General features: G+C 43.9%; 1 protein-coding gene across 9 annotated transcripts in view; it reads right to left on the bottom strand.

The window, feature by feature from the left end:
• Positions 1-24251, bottom strand: part of SLC25A17 (solute carrier family 25 member 17) — a 470764-nt gene that overhangs the window by 366594 nt on the left and 79919 nt on the right. The window contains exon 2 of one of the 9 annotated variants that reach the window (XM_073558029.1): positions 22587-22730. The exons of the other annotated variants lie outside the window; for them this stretch is intronic. The gene's annotated coding sequence lies outside the window, so the exon portion shown is untranslated. The remainder of the gene's footprint in view (positions 1-22586; positions 22731-24251) is intronic. 9 annotated transcript variants of the gene reach the window in all.

Below are 24251 nucleotides of genomic sequence, written 5' to 3'. Positions count from 1 at the left end.
ATTTATAATTAAAAGTTTTAATATTTGCGCTCAGAGATAGACTTTTATATATACTAAACTCACTCCTCAAGTAGAAGTGGAGAACTAAATAGCCAACCTAGATTGCAACCTTCAGTTAGCGATGAGGGTCAGGCACCGCCTACTTGACTCTTTACAGAGAACTTCAAAAATAGAATATAAAAAAATTTTTTTTTTAAAAATCAAATTATGCCACATATGCAAAGTTCATCATAGGGCTAAGGAGAATAAAAATTGTCCATATACCGAAGAAAAAGAATAAAAAGTACCTTGAGATTAGCTCCTTTGATCTAATGGTGCTTAGCAGTCCAGGTCCTGTGTATAGGAGGTTCCAATAGAACGACAACGATAATATTAATGAAGTCCAGAATAATATCACCATGTGAGGAGAAGGGCTTGATGCTATAGGTTGCGGACGCTTGTCCCGGCCGGAGACAGGCGTCCTCTCTGCAGTGCGCCCTCCTGGGCTCAAGGCGGTAACGGCGCACGCCGAGAAAAGCTAACAAGGTCCGCAGGACCTTGTGTGACGTCACAGTCACGTGATCACTCGCGTGACTAGCTATGGAGAGCGGTGAAGCTCAAAAAACATCCGACGCGTTTCTGAATCAACGGATTCCTTCATCAGGGATACTCCATAGCGAATAGATAGCATTTATATACCCTTCACCTTCAGAGGTTCTAATTTAGACATTAAAAGCAAAAAGTTCGATTTCACTATTAAGCCCATTAGGCAGGAAATTTGGGAGAGATTTTGCCCTCTTGAAGGGTGACCCATGTACAGGATTGGAAGCATCCTAGCCTATAAACAAAACAGAGGATGATCTCCTCCATAGTGAGAACCAAAATTCATCTAGGACACAAAGCCCATTGATTACTATAGATGAAGTGCAGGGGGCGGAGAACTCTTCATTAACATCCAGTGAGCGGTTTTCTATCCATCTCACTTCTGACGTTGAGTATTCTCAGACCAAGGGCATTACTGTTGGGAGCAATAGTCTGATGGTCAATACTGTGCACTCTAATATTGATGAAATATCACCATCCATCTCTACCCCACTGCCTTCTACTGCAACTCAGAATAGATTTATTGTGTTAGACAATTTAGGGACTACTCCCCTTAACTCAAGAGTTGACCATATTCATTCACAACCAGGCATTAGCTTGGGTACTAAACCTCTGAATAAACAGAGGAAAGCGCCATTGAGAATGAAATCCAAACAGAGTCATCTTCCTTTTTTTCAGGTAGGCCAAAAAAAACACGAAAAAGGGGATGTAGGGGTGGGAAATCAACCAAAAAAAATAGAGTCACCAAATACACCAAGCAGGGGAATTAGGGGTTCTAGACCAAAAGATTTTCAATTTAAGTGATCATGTTCTGAATCAGAACGAATTGAGTCTATTGAATAAAGGTTTGAAATATGCCCCTAGCACTAAATTTGATAAGTTTCAGGCATTTGTGGGTATCAAACTATTTATGAGAAAACTGGCTATAAAAAAGTACTATTTGAAGAAAAAATGTACTAGTGAAAATACGGAAGGTGCGGTTGAGCTGACAGATCCTTATCAACATACTTTGTTGAAAAAGAAGTCAAATTTTAATCCTATTCAGGAGTATTCTGAGTCTTTTGAGACTTTCCAGAATAATGTGGTAAGAGATATTAAAAACATGTAAGAGATATTAAAAACATATCAGAGAGCAGATGTAATAATTTTAGATATAATCTGTCAAATAAGGAACGTCAAGCTATCAGATGGCTTCAACAGAATCAGGAAATTACCATCAGACCAGCCGATAAGGGGGGTGGGATTGTTATTTTGAATAATAGAGACTATGAAAAGGAATCCCGGCGTATACTGGGTGATACAAGAACCTATCTCCTACTTGAGAAAGATCCATCTGATGTCTATCTCACTGAGATGCAAATTCTTTTAAAGTGTGGCTTTGAAAGAGGTTTTTTAAATAAACAAGAATTGGAATTTATTATGAATTTGCACCCTAGGATCCCTTATTTTTACTATTTACCAAAAGTACATAAGGATCCACTAAACCCACCCGGTAGACCAATTATATCGGCAATAGGGGGTCTCACGGCCAATTTATCAAAATTTATTGACTGCCATTTACAGAAGTTAGTTCCTAAACTTCCGGCCTATCTGAAAGACAGTACACATATTTTAAGAATTTTGAAAAATATTGAATGGCAAAATCATTACATTCTGGGGACATTAGATATTGCCTCTTTATATACTGTCATTCAACATGACAAAGGGTGTGAATCAGTAAAATACTTTATGATTAAGGATGGTGATCTACCGGACGACCAGGTTCAATTTATTTTAGACTGTATACATTTTATTTTAACTCACAACTTTTTTCGATTTGGGGCGCACTACTACTCCCAGCAGTGGGGGACTGCTATGGGGACCAGGTTCGCCCCGAGTTATGCTAATTTGTATGTAGGCAAGTGGGAACAAGAAATCATCTACCCGGGAGGTTCCCTACGGAAGAACCTGGTCCTATGGCAGAGATTCATAGACGACATTGTTTTTATCTGGTCTGGTGGGCCTATTTTATTGGGAGAATTTTTAAATGAACTAAATAAAAATCAATATTTTTTAACATTTACAGCCACCACCAGTCATAAAGAGATTAACTTTTTAGATTTGAAAATTTTTATTGAAAATGATCACATAGAGACTCAGGTTTTTCATAAACCAACAGATTCTAATAATTTCATTTCTCTAGACAGCTGCCACCTTCCAAGCTGGCTTGTGAATGTACCTAAAAGCCAGCTCATTAGGGCGCATAGGAATTGCTCTAGAATACAAGATTTTGACAAGGAGGCGGTATTTCTGACTAATAAATTTGTCCGAAAGGGGTATGACATTAAGGCCCTGGGTGAAATTAAGGAGACTGTTAGGAAAATGCCGAGAGAGGATCTACTGATACAACAAAAGAAAAATACCGAGTGTTCTATTATGGAAGATATTCCCATTATTACACAGTATAATGCCAACAGTAAAATCCTTAGAAAGATTGTTAACCGACACTGGAATATATTAAAAAATGATAAAGTGATCGGTGAGAAGTTACCAGCTTATCCTAGGTTTGTTTTTAGGAAAGCAAATAATCTCGGTAATATAATAGCCCCCTCTATTCCTAAACCTATGTTGACGAGTCATGTACATGTTCACACACCCCCAAAAGGGTTTTTTCCATGCAATAAATGTGGACCTTGTAGAAAATTAGGTCTTAGAAAGCAACTGTCTATTTCAAATAAATTTCGGGAGGTTAAAATTAAGGACTTCATAACTTGTGAAACTAAGGGGGTCATATATGGAATAACTTGCCCTTGTGGCAAACTATATATTGGCCGGACCATACGTCCATTGCATATAAGGATAGCGGAACATCTGAGGAATATTAAGAATAAATTTAGCGGTCATCCCCTCTCCAATCATTTTTTAATTAATCATGGGGGTCTTTTAAGAGGCACATTAGTGACAGGCATCAAAGTGGTTAATAGAAGTTGGAGGAGAGGCAACTTCATCCATCAGATGTCAAAAGAAGAAAGTAGATGGATTTTTATGATGGACACTCTGATGCCTAATGGGCTTAATAGTGAAATCGAACTTTTTGCTTTTAATGTCTAAATTAGAACCTCTGAAGGTGAAGGGTATATAAATGCTATCTATTCGCTATGGAGTATCCCTGATGAAGGAATCCGTTGATTCAGAAACGCGTCGGATGTTTTTTGAGCTTCACCGCTCTCCATAGCTAGTCACGCGAGTGATCACGTGACTGTGACGTCACACAAGGTCCTGCGGACCTTGTTAGCTTTTCTCGGCGTGCGCCGTTACCGCCTTGAGCCCAGGAGGGCGCACTGCAGAGAGGACGCCTGTCTCCGGCCGGGACAAGCGTCCGCAACCTATAGCATCAAGCCCTTCTCCTCACATGGTGATATTATTCTGGACTTCATTAATATTATCGTTGTCGTTCTATTGGAACCTCCTATACACAGGACCTGGACTGCTAAGCACCATTAGATCAAAGGAGCTAATCTCAAGGTACTTTTTATTCTTTTTCTTCGGTATATGGACAATTTTTATTCTCCTTAGCCCTATGATGAACTTTGCATATGTGGCATAATTTGATTTTTAAAAAAAATTTTTTTTATATTCTATTTTTGAAGTTCTCTGTAAAGAGTCAAGTAGGCGGTGCCTGACCCTCATCGCTAACTGAAGGTTGCAATCTAGGTTGGCTATTTAGTTCTCCACTTCTACTTGAGGAGTGAGTTTAGTATATATAAAAGTCTATCTCTGAGCGCAAATATTAAAACTTTTAATTATTTATGTATTTGGAGTAATTTTGTGGTATTTTCCTAATATTTTGCAGCTGAGTAGACTATAGCGCTAGCGCTGTGGCTGAGATATTTATTGAAAATATCCATTTACATAACAAAAATAGCCACTTTCATTTATTTTGTTTTTCTACAGCCATTTCGGCATCAATACTGCAACCTAAAATAAGGCTCACTACATACTATACAGATAAAGGTAGCACTATGTATACCTCTTGCTATATATACAGTAGCCCTGCAATTTTCCTTCTACTTCTCCCTGTCTGGGCTCTAATTGATTCCCTTGTTTTTTTACAGCCACCACGGCACCAATATTGCAACCCTACAAAAGGCTCATTATATCCTATATAGATTAAGGTAGCCACTAATACAGTTCTATATTATAATTAATGTCCATTTGTAATTACCTACCTTTTATATACTGGCTCCTCACTCAATTTCTTCTTGCTATAGCTGCATCTATTATAGAGGAACTCTGAAGCTCAGTATAATCCAGTTTACATTGATTCTTGAGGTAATTACCTTTTTCTCACATATATTTAATTCCAGTATTATAATGTTTTAATATTACATATTCTTTATGTTTAGGAGCCTTTTACTCCAAACTCATATATATAATCTCTTCCTTGTGAGACTAGCAGTCGGGTAGGTCTCCTTATTCCTCTTCCTCACTCCCCGTTAAGCTACTATCAATATTGTTCATTCAGCAATGTCATGGGCTATTTTTGTTATGTTAATCTATATTTTCTCCTGCTTGTATGAGGTCTTATATTGTGTTTTTCTGTATATACCTTACTGCAGACTGATGAAGGTCTAGATTAGACGGAAACATTTACAGACTGCAACAATAAAAATCCTTTTGAAATGACATACTAAGTTGAGTGCCAAGTCTTCTATTATCACACCCGTTTACTGTCCTGTACTTTTGTGGAAGGTTTAAAGCCTGTAATTAAAGAGCCACTAATAGTGTCCCGCCCAGAGTACCGGACTATATCTCCAAGTACACAAGTCCAAGTAATCAAGGGTGTGGAAGCATCAAATTACCTGAATAATAAGGCAAAACTTCGGTCCAGAGCCCCTCTTATGTAGCATCAGACCCAACAATGGAACCAGAGAAGGCAAAGACAAAGAAATGTCACATGTTGGACTTGTGGAAAGCCTGGACACACAAAGAGAAACTGCAGGCTCCCTCCTAGACCCAGAGCACAGCATGATAACCCCTCTACGATCACCATCTCCAGCGGGAGAGTCAGTGTCTCGCTAGGAAAATGGCAAACCAGAGTCAGAACCTGCGTGTGTAATGTCCCTCAGTCATTTTGGTCCTGCGTCCAATTGCGGGTGGTGCGTTTTCTCATTGACAATGGTGCAGCCAAATCAGCAGTGTGCAGGAAAGATTTAAAAGCTAGATGCTTGGAGAGCCAAGTAGTCTCTTCCTTGTGTGTTGGAGTAGAAGGTAAGACCATACACACCCCACTGACATGACCCATTACAGTATCTTTCCAACCCAATCAGTCCACCTTTAGCAGACTCATAGTCAGTGACACCGCTCCTGTGAATCATCTTGGTGCTGACCTGCTGCAGAAGATACATGCTAACATACAGTATCTGGAGTATGGTACTGTGCGACTCTCCGGTACTCTAAACAATGAAGAGGTTTGACTACTGACTGCCTGTGATTATAGACCTACATCTGCTGGCCCAGTGGTGGACGAGGTCTGTCTTGGCAGTCTTTCGGCGCATACTGTAACAAACATGGATTAAAGGTTATTAAGCCCTTGGTCCATGTTTGTTACAGTATGCTCTGAGGAGGAGACCGCCCAGTTTCTGTTTGCTATACCAGAATACCTCTGGTCCAATGGGCCAGCAGATGTAGGCCGCCTGTTTTTGCCCCCAGTTAGAGTTGACTTAAAGCCCGGAGCCCCTTTGCCAATGAAGCCACAGTACCCAGTGAGTATGGTGCAGGCAGATGCGATATTTAAGACTCTGAAGGAGTTCTTAAAAAAAGGGGTCATTGTTGAAATTACTAATGTAATACATTTTTGGCACTCAACTTGTTGCAAAGTGAAGAATTTTATTTGCAGTCTCAATAATTTAGACGTTTCGGCTTGCACACATAAGCCTTCATCAGTAGGCCAGACTGCTCTCTTGAATAGGTCTGCAATGTGTTTAATGGTAAGGTACCACTATATTGGTTATGTGAATGGTCAGACTCGTGTTGAGAATGATTCTCGTTTATCGATAATGTTTTGTGACAGAAATGATCTGTGAAGATACTGTACAGAATCATATATGAGGGGTTTAATGTCAGTTTTAGGAATCAACTGTAAGTTTCAATTCCACAAGGAGCCCATACAACGCTGTGTGATGTAGCGTTGGTGGGTGGCGGCGTGTTGTATCAGGTAGAACGCGGTATCCACCTGGCTACAAGCGGTGGATACCGCGTTCTACCTGATACAACACGCCGCCACCCACCAACGCTACATCACACAGCGTTGTATGGGCTCCTTGTGGAATTGAAACTTACAGTTGATTCCTAAAACTGACATTAAACCCCTCATATATGATTCTGTACAGTATCTTCACAGATCATTTCTGTCACAAAACATTATCGATAAACGAGAATCATTCTCAACACGAGTCTGACCATTCACACCACCAATATAGTGGTACCTTACCATTAAACACATTGCAGACCTATTCAAGAGAGCAGTCTGGCCTACTGATGAAGGCTTATGTGTGCAAGCCGAAACGTCTAAATTATTGAGACTGCAAATAAAATTCTTCACTTTGCAACAAGTTGAGTGCCAAAAATTTATTACATTATCTATACTGGTGTGGGAACCTTCTTTTGTGCACCAACGCAGTAGTGCCACGATATATTTGTTGATTGTTGAAATTACATCACGTCAAGAAAAAGGTAGAGAAAGGTCAGCCTGCTCAGTACCGCATGGTCCATGACCTGCAGGCAGTTAATGAGGCCACTGTCCTCAATACGCCTATTGTGCCTAACTCGCATACCTATTGGCACAGATCCCTCACACGGCCACCCATTTCACGGTCATTGATCTAGCCAATGCTTTCTTCTCAATACCACTTCACCCCAATTCTTGGTATTTGTTTGCCATTACACACCAGAGCAAACAGTATGCTTGGGTGGTACTCGCCCAAGGTGCCCAAAATTTGCCCAGCCAATACATGGCTGCCATGTCTTCAGTACTAGAGGACTGGCACAAACCATCAGACCAGGCAGTCCTTCTTCAGTATGTTGATGACCTACTCCTTTGCTGCCCCAGTGAAGAGAACTGTATTGAAAACTCTGTCCCTCCTACAATTCCTTGCTGACAGTGGCTGCAAAGCTTCTAAAAAGGAAACTCCAGTTTTGCTGTACAACTATCACGTTTTTGGGCCACTGTATTTCTGCAGGAGTAAAGCACCTCACTACAACAGAGAGAAAAGGGGCTATTGAGGTACTCGCCCCTCCTTCCAATCCTGCAGTCTTGAGAACTTTTCTTGGCCTTGTTTCATACTGTCGCCCATGGGTTAGAAATGCCTCGGCCCTTAAGCAGGCACTATATGATTGCCTATCCACTCAGCCTTTCCATCTGACATCTGAGGCCCTAGAAAATTTCTATACCCTCAAACTGACCATTGTTCCAGCTCTGGCCTTAGGCCTCCCAGACTACTCAAAACCTTTCAGGCTGTACTGTCATGAACAGTCAGGCCACGCTTCTGGTATACTCACTCAAGATCATGGTGATCGATAGCAACCGGTAGCCTACTACTCCACCTGCCTAAACCCCATAGCAAGAGGTCCTCCCTCTTGTTTGAGCCATAAATGCTGTGCAGCTCCTCTTGGATAAGTCTGCTGAAATTGTTCTGACTTTTTCCCTCACTGTTTATGTCCCTCATGATGTTACTGCCATTCTTTCTCAAGTACATCCAAAACATCTCAGTACAGCTCGCCATCTTAGGCTACAATGTGCCCTCCTCATGCCTGATAACATCACCATTCACTGTTGCATTACTCTGAATCCAGCCACTTTGTTGCCTCTGGAGGGGGGAAGGGGTAGTCGTGGTAATCTGGGTGACCTGCTAGTTGAGCCAGAAGAGGAACATGACTGTATACAAATAATGTCCCAGGAAACTGGGGGTTTCAATCATGTTACCGATGTCCCACTAGATAAGCCCGTGGTCTGGGTTTTTGTGGATGACCGGTTCTACACTGGATATGCTGTTGTTTCCCTCCATAAGACCATAAAAGCAGAACTGCTACCTCCACACATGTCCGCCCAGGAAGCTGAACTCTGTGCCCTAGAGAAAGCCTGCAGACATGCTAAAGACCAAACTGCCACGATTTATACAGACAGCCACTATGCATTTGCTATCGCTCATGACTATGGACCTATAGAGAGCTTGTTCTTTCCTCACAGTGGCAGGCAAGCCAATCAAGAATTATAAAGCCATCCAACACCTGATAAAGGCCCTACTTTTATCCAAGAAAGTTGCCATAGTGAAAGCAAAAGGCCATGCAAAGGACGACTCAACCACAGCAAAAGGCAACCACCTGGCCGACCAAGCTGCAAAATCTGCAGCTTGCCAACCAAGAGACAACCCTGTTGGGGTGGGAGCTGCAAAAGGTGGCCTCTGCCGCAGACCCACCTGTGACCTATGACCTTCTCTAGAAGCTACAACAGACTGGTGTTGAAGAATTCGCCAGATGAGAGGAGAAATGAGCTGTGCAGTCACCAGAAGGACTGTAGCATGTGGGGGACAAAGTTAGATTTCCCCGGGTTCTGTATCCCATGATGACTCAAGCCTCCCACGGTAATACCCACCAAAGACTGCCATGACAGACCTCATCCACCCTCATTGGTATGCTCCTGGGCAGCACGGTGGCTCAGTGGTTAGCGCTGCAGCCTTGCAGCGCTGGAGTCCTGGGTTCGAATCCCACCAAGGACAACATCTGCAAGGAGTTTGTATGTTCTCCCCGTGTTTGCGTGGGTTTCCTCCGGGCACTCCGGTTTCCTCCCACATTCTAAAGACATACTGATAGGGAATTTAGATTGTGAGCCCCATCGGGGACAGTGATGAAAATGTGTGCAAAAACTGTAAAGCGCTGCGGAATATGTTAGCGCTATATAAAAATAAAGATTATTATTATTATTAACTTCACTGCAGCCAAACATGTCCAAGCCTGTCTGACCTGTGCTCTCAACAATGTAGGACGCACCGTCAAGACGCCTATGAGACACACACAGAGGTCCCTGTATCCATTCCAGCATCTTCAGATAGACTACATTCAACTTAAGATGCAAACCTATGAGTGAGTACTGGTGTGTGTTGACCTCTCCTCAGGATGGCCAGAGGCATATCCCGTGTGTATAGCCACTGTCAAGGCTACAGCAAAGAAAATTATCTCAGAAGTCGTCTACAGATACGGGGTGCCTGAGACAATAAAGAGTGACAAAGGAACCCACTTTACTGGTGAAGTAATGCAGGAAACAATGTCCGCACTGGGAGTGGAGCAGGCCTTTCATGCTGTGTATCATCTACAAAGTAATGGTAGAGAGAATGAATGGGACACTGAAACTGAAAATCCAAAAAGCCATGGCTGAAATGGGCAGACCATGGACAGAATGCTTGCCACATGCACTCTTCTCAGTCAGATATAATCCCAACAAAAAGAAAGGCCTCAGCCCATATGAGGTGCTATTTGGGTCAGCCCCTAGGCTAGGATTATATTTTCCACAGCAGCTCCAGATGCAACATTATAGGCTGTCTTCTTATGTTATTGAACTTACATGCTTGGCTGACATATATTCTCGAGTTTACTCTTCTCTTCCAGATCCAGATTCTGTGGAAGGAAGCCACCCCCTGCAGCCCGGAGACTGGGTGGTGGTCAAAAGACACATCATTAGAGCCCTCGAGCCTCGATTTGATGGACCCTTCCAAGTTCTGCTGACAACTGAGACAGCCGTAAAGCTTGAAGGAAAGCCCAACTGGATCCACGCATCACATTGCAAGAAGACAGCTGAGCCCAAGAAAGCCACCAAATGATGTGGACGCACACCCTGTGCCTTATCCTTTTTGCCCTAACAATTGGGGGCTCATCTAGGTCTATATCCCAAGAGAGAAATAATGGGAAGCTAATTACCATTTCTGGCTTAATAGCTCAGATCCTGTAGTCAGTTATAAGTATGAGCTGTGTAACATTGTCCCCTGCCCGACGGTGGAGTGGCAGCGTGGAGACACCTACAGACTCACTCAAAAGTATACATGTGTCACCACCGCCAGTACTGGCTATGGGTCTGATTGTGAGTTCTGGACTATGGTGGGGTGGAACACTGGGGAAGACTGGGACTACAAAACTTGAGGAGGTAAGAGTGGCTGGGACCCTAGGAGGTAGCGACCATGCTATTTTAGAATTTTGGATAACTAGAGGAGGAAGACCTGTGAAGACTCAGACGTCAAGGTTAGATTTCAGTAACGCGTTGGGACGACATTCTGAAGGAAAGTGCAGGGCATGTCCAGCTTAGGGATAGCTGTGGACTGTCCTTGTAAGGGCGGGAGTTAATGGGTGTTAGGGTATGTGCACACGCTGCGGATTCCGCTGCGATTCCGCAGCGGTTTTGGCCCCTGTGGACCCGCAGCAGTTTTAGCTGCGGTGTACAGTACCATTCAAATGAATGGTAAAAAAAAAAACGCTGTGTAGACGTTGCGGAAAAGTCAGAGCGGATTTGCTGCGGTTTTGAAACCGCAGAAAGAATTGACATGTCAATTCTTTCTGCGGAATCCGCAGCGGGTTCCTATCTCCACCATTGTGGAGATGGTGAATCCACAGGACCAAACCGCAGGCAAAACCGCAGATAATCCGCAGGTCTTTTGACCTGCGGTTTATCTGCGGTTTTTGCAAAATCCGTGCGGATTAATCCGCAGCGGATTCCGCAGCGTCTGCACACAGCCTTAGACTACTGCTAGACCCATAGGGATTGACAGGGTAATGTCGGTCTCTCTCCTGAGGTGGGATTTATAACCCAGGATCATCTCCTTCCCCTTCTATGGCTAAATGAAATTGGTGAGAACGTACCAATTTTTTTCTATTTTATGTCTACATATTGATATTCTCTGTCATAGATATCATTGTATATGCAACCAGTATTATGATGTTTGCTTTTTCTATGGTTGGTTTTCCGTTTCTGTGTACCAGCTAATTATAACTGCAACATTATTCTCAGCGCATACAGACTTTCTGACTACTGCAGAATAGATCTTTTTTTATCCTGAGTTGGTTGTTTTTTTGAGTCAGATGGCATCTAACTGCTCTAGGATAATTATACAACCACTTTTATTTGTGTTTTCACAAGGGTGGCACTTTCATGTTATCTTTTTAATTGTTGTATTAAAGGTTAAATTTTAATTCTCACTTGTGCTGTATATCATACCTTTTGGTGAGATCTACAAGAATATATTATTGGTGCAGCTACACCAATTTTTGCTTTTTTCATAGATTTCAGAAAGGCAGATTTTAAGGGATTCGGAAAGATAATTGGAGGGATCCAATGGCTGGATATCCTTAAGGACAAAAATGTCCAGGAAGGATGGGAAATCTTGAAAAATGAAATTCTCAAAGCACAATTGTTAACAATTCCGAAAGAGGGAAGAATAGGAAGTATTTAATGAAACCAGGAAGGATGAACACAGAACTTAAGCACATGCTAAAAAGGAAGAAAGAAATGTTTATAAAATGGAAAGAGGGAGGCATAACTAAACAAGAATATAATGCTGTCTGAAGAACCTGCAGGGCACGAATCAGATTAGTAAAGCTGACAATGAATTGAGGCTTGCAAGAGACGTCAAAAGCAATAAAAAAGGATTTGGGGGATATGTCAAAAGTGAAAGAAAAGTCAAAGATGCTATAGGATTTTAACAGGATGAAAATGATGAAATGGTAAGACAGGATGTTAAGAAGGCCGAACTTTTAAATTCCTATTTTGCATCTGTTTTCTCTCAGAAAGGAAATGTAACATCAACTGTTCTTCATTGTCTTATTAAGGGAATAGAAGAATCCAGGATATCTATAAACAGAAATATAGTGAGGAAACACTTAGCTAACCTAAATGAATTCAAGTCTCCAGGTCCAGATGAATTACACCCCAGAGTACTGAAGGAGATAGCAGTAGAAATTTTTGAACCACTCTCCATAATCTTTGAAAATTCTTGGAGAACAGGAGAAGTCTCAGAAGACTGGAGAAGAGCAAATGTTGTTCCCCTTCAAAAAGGGGAAGAAGGTGGACCCAGGAAACTATAGGCCAGTGAGTCTGACTTCTATGCCAGGAAAGATCTTTGAACAAATTATTAAACAACATGTATGTAAGGACCTGGATAAGAATGAAGTGATTAAACAGAGTCAGCATAGATTTGTAACTCCAACAGGGAATTAATCTGCACAGCAAGAAAATGCATTCATTGTGCACATGCCTGTGTGAACTGCCGCCTAGAAGAGCGTGCAGTATAAGAAGTTCTCCATGGACCGGGGTGCCATTCCAAAGCAATAAGCACAGCAACTTCACCAAAAAAGAAATACATATGGCACTCACCGGTTAAAATCTTCTTTATTCTATTACTTTAAAATATCGGCATAGGGAGGATAGGAGCAGGAGTGTAGATGATGACAGCTGTTTCGCGCTGCCGTGGCGCTTCTACTGGTCTCAGAGGGGAGTGAGCCCAGTCTCACCTCTTAACAGAGGGAGACAATCAAACCCCACCCCCACTGCTTCAACACATATGCAGCAATTATCAATGACAGTTAAAATATTTTAGAAAAACAAGTAAAAAAACACAGATACAATCACGAAATCTTATTATAGGAAAACAGACATATCCAATCTCTCATTTAAACCAGCAGATTCTTGTGCCGAGTGCGCATAAACCATATGGCCCCCAAAAATTCATCAGTGTCTTTGATGTAGGAAGGGATATCTTGCAATACGGGCGCAACAGTCAATCCATGTATTGTGACAATGGTTCTGTGAGGGATCCAATCACTGACACAATGGGGCGTCCTGGTGGAGCAATAAGGGATTTATGCACCTTTGGCATATAATACCAATGGGGACGGCGTGGGAACTCCGGTAATAACCTTTCAGCCTTTTTCTTAGACAGCACGCCTAATTCCACATTTTTCCATAAAAAACTCCGCAATTCATTTTTATACTTGTTCGTCGGGTCTTGTGCTAATTTTAAATAAGTAGACGTGTCAGATAACTGTCTCATAGCCTTCATCATGTACTGCTCTCTTTGTAATAGGACTATATTGCCGCCCTTATCAGCGTTCCTCACGACCACATCAGACCATTCTATGATCTCAAAGAGGGAACGTCTTTCCGAGGCCGACAGATTGGGCGGGGCGGTCGGATATACAATGGACTCAACATCCCTCAACATCTGTATTTTAAATAAATTGATAACATTCCCAGGGACCACCTGGGGCATGAAAGTGGATGGTACACCTCCTGTAAAGGGTTTTAAGGAATCTGAATCTGCAGAATGAGCCAATTCTGGAGCAGTCAGATCGCACAAAACCTGGGCATCTGCCCTGACATCGGCCAGTGAATGGCTGCACATCCAGTTGGAAGAATGTCTCAAGTGGGGTACCACAGGGCTCTGTCCTGGGCCCTGTATTGTTCAACATCTTTATCAATGATTTAGATGAAGGAATTGAGGGTAAACTGATTCAATTTGCTGATGACACAAAGCTAGGAGGGATAGCTAATACTACAGAAGAGAGAGAGAGGATTCAAAAATATATAAATAAACTGGAGAAGTGGGCAGCAACTAACAGAATGGTTTTTAACAGGGAGAAATGCAAAGTACTACATCTGGGCAATAAAAATGAAAAAAAGCATATACAGAATGGGAGAAAAAGGGCTAAGCAACAGCACATGTGAAAAAGACTTGGGTATACTAATAGATCACAGACTGACTATGAGTCAACAGTGTGATGCAGCAGCAAAAAAAAGGCAAATGCAATTCTAGGATGTATTAACAGAAGCATACAGTCTAATCACGTGAAGTCATTTTTGCCCTCTACTCCTCTTGGGTCAGACCTCATCTGGAATACTATGTCTAGTTTTGGGCGCCACATTTTAAAAAAGACATCAACAAACTGGAGCAAGTTCTGAAAAGAGCGACCAGAATGGTGACCGGTCTGCAAACCCTGTCTTATGAGGAAAGGTTGCAGGATTTGGGAATGTTTAGCTTGCAAAAGAAAAGACGGAGTGGAGACTTAAGCCCCCGTTACACACTGCGATATCGCTAGCAATATCGCTGTAAAGTCACCGATTTTGTGACGTTGCAGCGATATTGCTAGCGATATCGCTGCATGTGATACTTACCTCCGACCGGCTCCCCCGCTGGTTATCACTGATCGCGCGAGAAGCTCCTGGACCATTTCTCGTCGGCCATTTCCTGCTGGGGCTTCCTGTGGCGCCGACGAGCGACGCGTGGAGCCGGGCGAGAGGACGTCAGGATCGCCACGTCTGACAGGTAAGTAGCGATCCCCGTCCCCAGCGAAGTCGCTAGTGAGATCTGCCTGTGTGGCAGCTCACTAGCGACCACCTAGCGATGCACCAGCGATCCTGGCCGCGTCATATCGCTGGTCGGGATCGCTGGTGCATCGCTAGGTGTAACGGTACCCTTAATAGCTGTCTACAAATATCTCAAGGGCTGTCACACTGTAGAAGGATCATCTTTATTCTCATTTGCACAAGGAAAGACTAGAAGCAATGGGATGAAACTGAATGGGAGGAGACAGATTAGATATTAGAAAAAACTTTTTGACAGTTAGAGTGATCAATGAGAGGTGGGGAGCTCTCCTTCAATAGAAGTCTTCAAATAGAAGCTGGACAGACATATGTCTGGGATAATTTAGTGAATCCTGCATTGAGCAGGGGGTTGGACCAGATCGCTCAGGAGGTCCCTTCCAACTCTACGATTCTATGATTCTAAAAGACAGACAAAAATGGTAGAAGCCTCCTTACGAAAAGGACTCTGTAGCAACCAGAATATGTATCCAAACGCTGTACAGTAGGGTCCTGTCTAACTTGTAAGTTAGGCAACTGTCATCCCCTATACTTGATGATAGAGAACCCCTCTGTTACAGATGCAGGACTATATGTGTTGGGCATAAATATCCCATGGGGCACTGACTCATTAGGACACTTATCTCAAGGATATCAGGGACTGACCTGTTTTAAATAAGGCTGAGACCCCGCGACCTTATACTACCAAAGACTCGTTCCTGGAGCCCCTAACCTATGAAGATAAACTATCAGTGGAGACGGGATATTCTGAGACCAATTATTGGTTAGAATGGGTAAAATACTCTGCACTGGCCTTGAATAAGAGTGATTGTATAGTCTGTGCCCTAGCTAGACCTCATCTAGGCACAGTGCCCTTCCCTATTAGCAACCAGACAAACCCATTGCTTTCTCCTGCCTACTTCAGCTATTTTTTGCTACAGAAGGAGAAAATATTTCAGAGTGTAATCTGCTCCAGCAGTTGTATTCCCCAATAAATAATAAACATGTAAAGGACAATGGAGATAGCCCCTACCAAAAGAACTACACGTGTTTCCATAGTTTAACAGGTACCATTGACCTAAAGCACTTAGGTTCCTCGTACTGTAGTCCCACAGCCACCACTAACTTGGTATGAGGCCTTGTCCTCCTGAATCAGACAGTACCTAGGGCTGACTTATGGTGGATGTGTGGAAATGGTGACTTTTATCCAATATTATCAGCGGGATGGAAGGGTATATGTGCTATTGTTAAATTCCTGATACCTTTCCAGATTGTGACTCCAAGTACAGACAAGCTCCACGAATATGCAATGAAAAACCAGAGGCACAAGCGTGACACCAGCATTTCTACTTCTTTCGACGCTCATGTGTACATTGATGCTATTGGAGTTCCAAGAGGAGTACCAGACGAGTTCAAAGCAAGAGATCAGGTAGCAGCGTGATTTGAAATGTTATTTCCCATCATTACAGTGAACAAAAATGTGGACTGGATAAATAATATATACTACAACCAACAAAGATTTGTTAATTTTAGTAGGGATGTTTTCCGGGAATAGCTGAACAGTTGGGTGCCACCTCGACCATGACCTTTCAGAATAGACTCGCCCTTGACATGATTTTAACAGAGAAGGGAGGGGTCTGTAAGGCTACTTTCACACATCAGGTTTTCGGCGTCAGGCGCGATCCGGCGTCGTGCCGGAATGCCGGATCCGGCAAATGTTTTGTAAAACCTGATGTGCCGGATCCGGTTTTCTGCCGGATCAGTCTTGTTCTTGACAGACAAAACCGGATCCGTCTCATCCGGTTCATCCGTTTTTCTATCCGTTTTTCGACGGATTACGCCGGATCTGGTTTTTAAAATTGACCCTTGTGGCCTTCCGAACGGGATTGGCTACTGGAAAACTATATATAGCATGTTCCTACAGCCCTTCTTTGACAGGTTGTAGAGGAGAAAGTGCAGGTTGGAGAGAAGAGCAAGTTACTGGCGAAGATGGATGTTGTCATTGGAAATATTACCACTAGAAGTTCTGTGACGGTTTCAGTAATGAGGGACAATTTTGCACTATACTTTATATCACCTCAAGGCAGAGTACACTGGCAGGATGACAGAGTGTGAAAGATTTGTGCCCTAACCAAACTTGTGTACTTTCTGGACCAACAGTATATACCTTTGCCAACCAAAGCTGACTATCTTGTTATGGTCTTACTATTTTTAGCTTTAGGCCACAGGTGTGTACCTGGTTGTGTTTTATGCAAAGTATTTCACCTTTTAACAAAAGTTGTGTACATTGTTAGGAAATCACCAACAATAAACACAACTTTTCAGGTGAAATACTTTGCTTCAAACACAACCAGGAACACAACTGTGGCAAAAAGCTACAATTTACCCACAGTTATATACCTGGTTTTGAATACCTTTTTACCTTTTAAATACCCTGTATTTAACCTTTTTTTTAAACATATTTCGCCGCAGAAAGAAATGACAACCAGTGTAAACAATAATTTAACTTTTATTTAAAATATTTTTTTTTGTGTAAACTGTTTTTAAAGTTAAAAAAACTTTTTTAATAAAGGTTTGAAACCAACCAAATGGGCATTTTTATTACAAAAAAAACATTATAACTCGGTGTAGTGTGGGGTGGAAATACTGCTGGAGGGGCTGCGGGACACTTCGACAATGGGAGTGTGGAGAGAGGACTGGGATCGTGGTGGGGAAGGAACAGTTAGAGGTGATGGTGTGGAAAAAGATACAGAATGGGTGGACATGTGGGAGGCAGAAGAGGTGGTGGGCGGTGGAGTGGAGGGTTGGGCAGGGACTGTAGGAGCAGATGATGTTGATGGAAAGTTGTATGGGGAAGGAGTTTGGTACGGGGAAGGAGTTTGGTACGGGGAAGGAGTTTGGTACGGGGAAGGAGTTTGGTACGGGGCAGGTTGCTGGAAGTGGGGAGATGTCTGGTACTGGGGAGGTTGCTGGTACTGGGAAGGTTGCTGGTACTGGTGAGGTTGCTGGTATGTAATAGGAGGGGGAGGATGGAAAGTGGCTGGAGGGGGTGCAGATGTAATAGGAGGGGGAGGATGGAAAGTGGCTGGAGGGGGTGCAGATGTAATAGGAGGGGGAGGATGGAAAGTGGCTGGAGGGGGTGCAGGTGGAGGAACTACAGTGGTGGGAGGTGGAGGTTGGGAGGTAACCTGCTGTAGAGCACCGTGGCACGAATGCATTATATGCATCTGCTGGGTAGGAGATAGTGTTGCCATGCGCTCCACAACAGACCTGAAAAAGGTGTAGTTTGGCGAAGATCTTGCTTCTGAATGCATGGTTTGCAGAAGTGTCTTCACCTCCAGAATGCTGGAGTTGATCTGCTGAAAGCCTGCGGAGATTTGCTCTGACAAGACTTTTAGACAGTTCTGGAAAGATGCATTCAGATGCAAGAACTCTGGCGCATAACTCTTTTCCTGACCCCTCTGCCGCTGCTGCCCAGTACCCGCAGGTGTACTAGAGGTGGCAGGGGCAGAAGGGTGGGGTAAAGGGAAAGCGATCTCCTCACCAGCAGCTTCATGTAATGTAGGCGGCCACGATGCTCCTGTGCTGGTGGATGGGACAGATGGGTCGAATGTGTGGGAAGGCTGGGAAGGTGCAGATGTACCGGGGCGGTCGAAGTGTCCCTCGGTGCCGGTCTCCTCCGGGATCGCCTCAGAAGGGTCCAATCGTGCAGGCTCCCGAGTGCTGCTCACCGTGCTGTGGAATAAAGAGAAAAAAAAACAATTAAAATACTGACATGGTATGGCCCTGGCTGAAAAAAAAAAGTTACATCGAACATTTTTTTTCACATGTGGTGTGTAATATTTACCTTCTAGTGACCATTGTTTCCTGGAGGAACGACAGGGCTTGTGCGTACTTGTACTTGCTCTTGCGTCCTCCAGATCCACTCGGGGCCCGCATCTCTTTATTGAACTCCTTCTTGAAACGATCCCTCACAGACCGCCACCGATTCACAATTCTGTTCCCTGAAACGAGAAAGGAGTGGTTAGTATACAACATCAGTGTTTCACAAACTCCAGTCCTCATGGTCCCCAGGGGTCATGTTTTCAGGATTTCCATAGTAAATAGAAATCCTGAACACATGATCCGTGGGGACCACGAGGACTGGAGTTCGGGAAACACTGGTTTACATCAAGCAACCGGTACTGTATATACTTACGCTCTTTAATCTGGGCCCGAATATCGAGGTCCTCCCAGCGGCCCACAAGGAGCGAACAGATTTCCTCCCAGAGTCGTCGGGTAACGATAAGGTCAGCGTGGCGGCGGTCAGCCATATTCCAGAGCGGCTCCCTTTCTCCGACGAGATCGATGAGGTGGTCCACATCGAGTCCTCCATCCTCACCATCAGAGTCGGGAGCACGCTGTGAAGGCTGTTAAAGAAAAAGACAAAAATAACATAATTAGCCTCCACAAAAGAAATGAAATAAAAAGTGCAAAAAAACAAAGCAAAAATATTTATACTTACACGCTGGTGACCGCCGCGTTGCTGTCGCCGACGACCCTGGGAGGCACTGCGAGGACCTCTTGGCCGAGCACCAGATTGGGAAGACTAGAGAAGAAAACAAAAAATGTTATGTCTTTGGATGTAGGCATTTGTTTGCTGTGTGTGGTCTGCAGAACATTGTTTTCTATGTGTTGTGTGTAGTGTGATGTTGTGTTTCTGCGTTTGATGCAAAAAACTTACCAATTGTGAGCCCACTCCAGGTGTCTGTCCACCCCTTCCTTCTTCTTCTGGGAGCTCCTCTTCATCTTGTGAATCCTGTTTTGAAATAAAAGGCAATGAATAGACATATATTACAGAGATGATGGATTTTGGAAATAAAAACTTACCGTCAAACGCTGACGATGCGAGGGAGGGCTCCCAGAAGATGATGTGCTGTCTTCCTGGTGGCCACACTCCATGCCTGTGGGTGGTGTTCCACCTGCTGCCATTGCTGCTGCTGCTGCATCTATTGGGCGGCTGTTGAATAAAGAGAAACAAAGGGCCAATGAATATCTTGATATTCAATAGCCCTAGTTTGGAGGAATGGAGGATTTGATAATTACCGTCTCTCATCTGCTGCTGGCCTCCCCTCCTCAGCATGTTCCATTTGCTGCTCCATTTGGGGTGGTGGTGGTGCTGATGGTGCTGCAGTGGTCTCCTGCCTTCTCCTGCTGCGCTTGGTTGCTTTCTTGGGTGGCATGTTGGGTGTGGCTGTGGGTCCCACTGTCTTGCTTTTATATATGTCTTGTGGGCAGAGCTACTGAGCATGCTCAGACCAAAAAAACCGGATCCGGCCACCGGATCCGGCTTTCGCCGGATCAGGCGCATTGCGGCGCTCATAGGCTTTCATTGTGTGAAAAAGACGGACGCGCCGGATCCGGCGTGTCCGGCTTTTTCGCCGGAGACAAAAAACGTTACAGTAGCCGTTTTTTCCAGACGCCGGATCGCGACACATTGCCGGATCCGGCGAAAACCGGATGAAACGCATGGCCATCCGGCGCGATCCGGCGCAAATGCAAGTCAATGGGGGGGAAACCGGATCCGGCATTGCATTTCGCCGGATCCGGTTTCTGTCAAAAGCGCCGGATCGCGCCTGACGGCGAAAACCTGATGTGTGAAAGAGGCCTTAGATGGTTGGGGAATCATTTTGTACTTTTTATTCTAACAACAATGCTCCGGATGGTTGCATAAGTAAAGCCCTGAGAGTAATTCATGCCCTGTCCAACGAATTAGCTGAAAACTCAGGTGTTAGTAACCCCTTCAGTAAAAGGTTAGAAAACACTTTTAGTAAATGGGGACCACTTCTTCGTAGCATAGTGTGTACTTTGGTGATAGTTCTGGTGGCCATTGCGGTGATTGCTTGCTGCATCATATCCTGTGTTCAGGGCATTGTTTCTAAAGCTATAGACAAGGCCACAGAGACAAGACCTGTTGCTGGATTGCACCCAGTGATAGTGAAGGATGGCGACTACTATGACAAACTGTTCGATGCCAGCTCTGACCAGTGCATGGATGTTGCACATGTATAGTTTCCTTTCTTGTGGCCATCTGAAGGTGTGACATGCAGACCGATCCAGAGAATCCGGTGAAGCAGTGTAGGAAGACTGGCTTCTTCTCTTAGGGAAGAACATATCTGGGGGAGTCTAGAAGGGCACTTCGGCTGGAACAGCCACCCACTGCCACAAGAGAAAGGAATTGTGAGAGCAGGATTTATACTTTATCTATCCTGACTTTATTTTAATTTGTGTATGTATTTATCTCTCTCTCCAAGATAAAGTCCATGATCAGATAAGGGGGCTTTGGATGCCTGTGTGTGTGAAAGTGAGAGAAACGAAACCTAGAGAAAAGAAACTTAAGGTCCCGTCACACCAAGCGACGCTATAATGATCCCGACAGCTATACGACACGACAGGGATCGTTGCCGCATCGCTATGTGGTCGCTATTGAGATGTCAGACAGTCCAATCTACCCAACAACGGAGCAACGATCTAGCGTGTCATAGCGACCTTTGTAATGATGTCGGGAACGCTAATCCTCACCTTGTCTTGCTTCTGAGTCGCTAACGAGGTCGTTAGGCTAGGTGTCAAACGTGACGATACAAGCGACTCAGCGGGACATGAGCGACCAAAGAAATGTCCAGACATTTCGGGCACGATCAGCGATACCCGGCAGGGGGGCTGGTCGCTGGTCACGGTCACACACAGCGATCTCGCTGGTAAGATCGCTATAACGTCACAGTTCTAGTGACTCAGCAGCGATCTCGCTTAGTGTGACAGGGCCTTTAGAGGCTAGTACAAGCCCTACACTACAAGTTGGGTGTCAATAGTATTAACTTAAGGCCCCGTCACACTAAGCGATCTCGGTAGCGAGATCGCTGCTGAGTCACAACTTTTGTGACATAACAGCGATCTCACCAGCAAGATCGCTGTGTGACAGCGATCAGCGAGCGGCCCCCCCCGCCGGTATCGCTGATCGCTGGAAGAAACCTCTGGACATTTCTTTGGTCGCCGGTCTCCCGCTGGCTTGCACGCATCGCTGTGTGTGACAGGCGGGAGACCAGCGATCAGGTGTAAAAAATAATAAAAAAAATAAAAAATATAGTTATTTTCACCTTCCGACGTCCTGTTCAGCCATCCTGCCTCTCTCCACGCTCCGGTCCCAGTGATCCTTTGCACGAATGACCGCGAGACTTTGTTATCCCTCGAGACCGTGACATCTCACGGTCATTCTCGCAAAGGATCACTGTGACCGGAGCGTGGAGAGAGGCAGGATGGCTGAACGGGACGTCGGAAGGTGAGAATAACTATATTTTTTATTTTGATTCTATTTTTTACAGGGATGGCCAGCGATGCTGGGCACTCGGCATCACTGTGCTGATCGCTGGTGAAGCTGTCTGTGTGACAGCTCACTAGCGATCACATAGCGACTTACTAGCGATCCTGACACCTTGATATCGGTGTCGGGATCGCTGGTAAGTCGCTTAGTGTGACAGGGCCTTTAGACAATTAGATGTATGTATGCTAATGCCAGCACCTAGTTAGAGATAAGATGAGCCAATAATATTGTTACAATACATGAATACTAATAAACTAGATAAAGACTAACCTTATGATGGAATAAAGGAGTTCTGTTCTGATACTAAGAGTGTCAGTGTGGTTCTCTCCCTCTGTGCATGTACTTAGGCTTAACCATTTAATTTGGAGCAGACACAACATCTCAGAACGTCCCACAACACGTGGCGAAGACGGTCTGGAAGATTAAGCAAAATTTCAGTGATTACTAGTAGGATTGCTAGAGAGGCAAATCAGAACCCCGCTTGACTGCAAACCTTCAGAAAAATTTATCTGGCTATGGAGTTGTGGTATATTATTCTACTGTTCAGAGAGACCTGCACAAATATGGCTTTCATGGAGGAGCCATCAAAAGAAAACCTCTCCTTCATCCTCACCATAAAATTCAGCTACAGAAGTACAAAAAAAACATCTAAAGAAGTCTGATGCATTTTGGAAACAAGTCCTGTGGACTGATAAGGTTAAAATAGAACTAAGGGCCACAATGATCAAAAGGTATGTGTGAAGAAAAAAAAAAAAAAAGCACATAATTTAAGGAAAAGATCTCCCCAACAAATAAGCATGGGGTGGATAAATCATGCTTTGAGCTTGTGTAAGGCCGGTTTCACATTCGCGCTTTTGAGCGCAGCGACGGCCTGCGCACGGCCGCCGCTAAGCCCCGCCCCCTGCCCCGCCTCCACCGGTATCTCCGCCTCCGGGCGCATGACTTTCCACAAATCCACAATAGACTACTTCAAAAGGCACAAGCTGAAGGTTTTACAATGGCCTTCACAGTCACCTGATCTGACCATAATTGAAAATCTGTAGCTAGACATCAAAATAGCAGTGCATGCAAGACAACCCAGAAGTCTCACAGAACTGGAAGAATTTTCCAATGAAGAATGTATGAAAACCCCTCAAATAAGAATTGACAGACTCTTGGGAGGCTACAAAAAGCGTTAACAAGCTGTGTTACTTGCAAAAGGGGGTGCTCATAGGTACTAATCATGTAGGGTGCCCAAACTTTTGCATCGGTTAATTTTACATTTGTAACTTTAAAAACGTAAAAGATGAAAAAATATATATTATAAACAGTTGTGGCCAAAAGTATTGACACCCCTGCAATTCTGTCAGATAATACTCAGTTTCTTCCTGAAAATGATTGCAAACACAAATTATTTGGTATTATCTTCATTTAATTTGTCTTAAATGAAAAAACACAAAAGAGAATGAAGCAAAACATTGATCATTTCACACACAACTCCAAAAATGGGCCAGACAAAAAGTATTGGCACCCTCAGCCTAATACTTGGTTGCACAACCTTTAGCCAAAATAACTGCGACCAACCGCTTCCGGTAACCATCAATGAGTTTCTTACAATGCTCTGCTGGAATTTTAGACCATTCTTCTTTGGCAAACTGCTCCAGGTCCCTGATATTTGAAGGGTGCCTTCTCCAAACTGCCATTTTTAGATCTCTCCACAGGTGTTCTATGGGATTCAGGTCTGAACTCATTGCTGGCCACCTTAGAAGTCTCCAGTGCTTTCTCTCAAACCACTTTCTAGTGCTTTTTGAAGTGTGTTTTGGGTCATTGTCCTGCTGGAAGACCCATGACCTCTGAGGGAGACCCAGCTTTCTCACATTGGGCCCTACATTATGCTGCAAAATTTGTTGGTAGTCTTCAGGACTTCATAATGCCATGCACACGGTCAAGCAGTCC

The sequence above is a fragment of the Dendrobates tinctorius genome, unplaced genomic scaffold (genome assembly GCF_039654945.1).
Source record: "Dendrobates tinctorius isolate UK_male_01 unplaced genomic scaffold, ASM3965494v1 ptg000012l, whole genome shotgun sequence".
Taxonomy (NCBI): domain Eukaryota; kingdom Metazoa; phylum Chordata; class Amphibia; order Anura; family Dendrobatidae; genus Dendrobates; species Dendrobates tinctorius.
The sequence above is the reverse complement of the archived record's forward strand: the minus strand, read 5'-3'. Positions and strand labels throughout refer to the sequence as shown.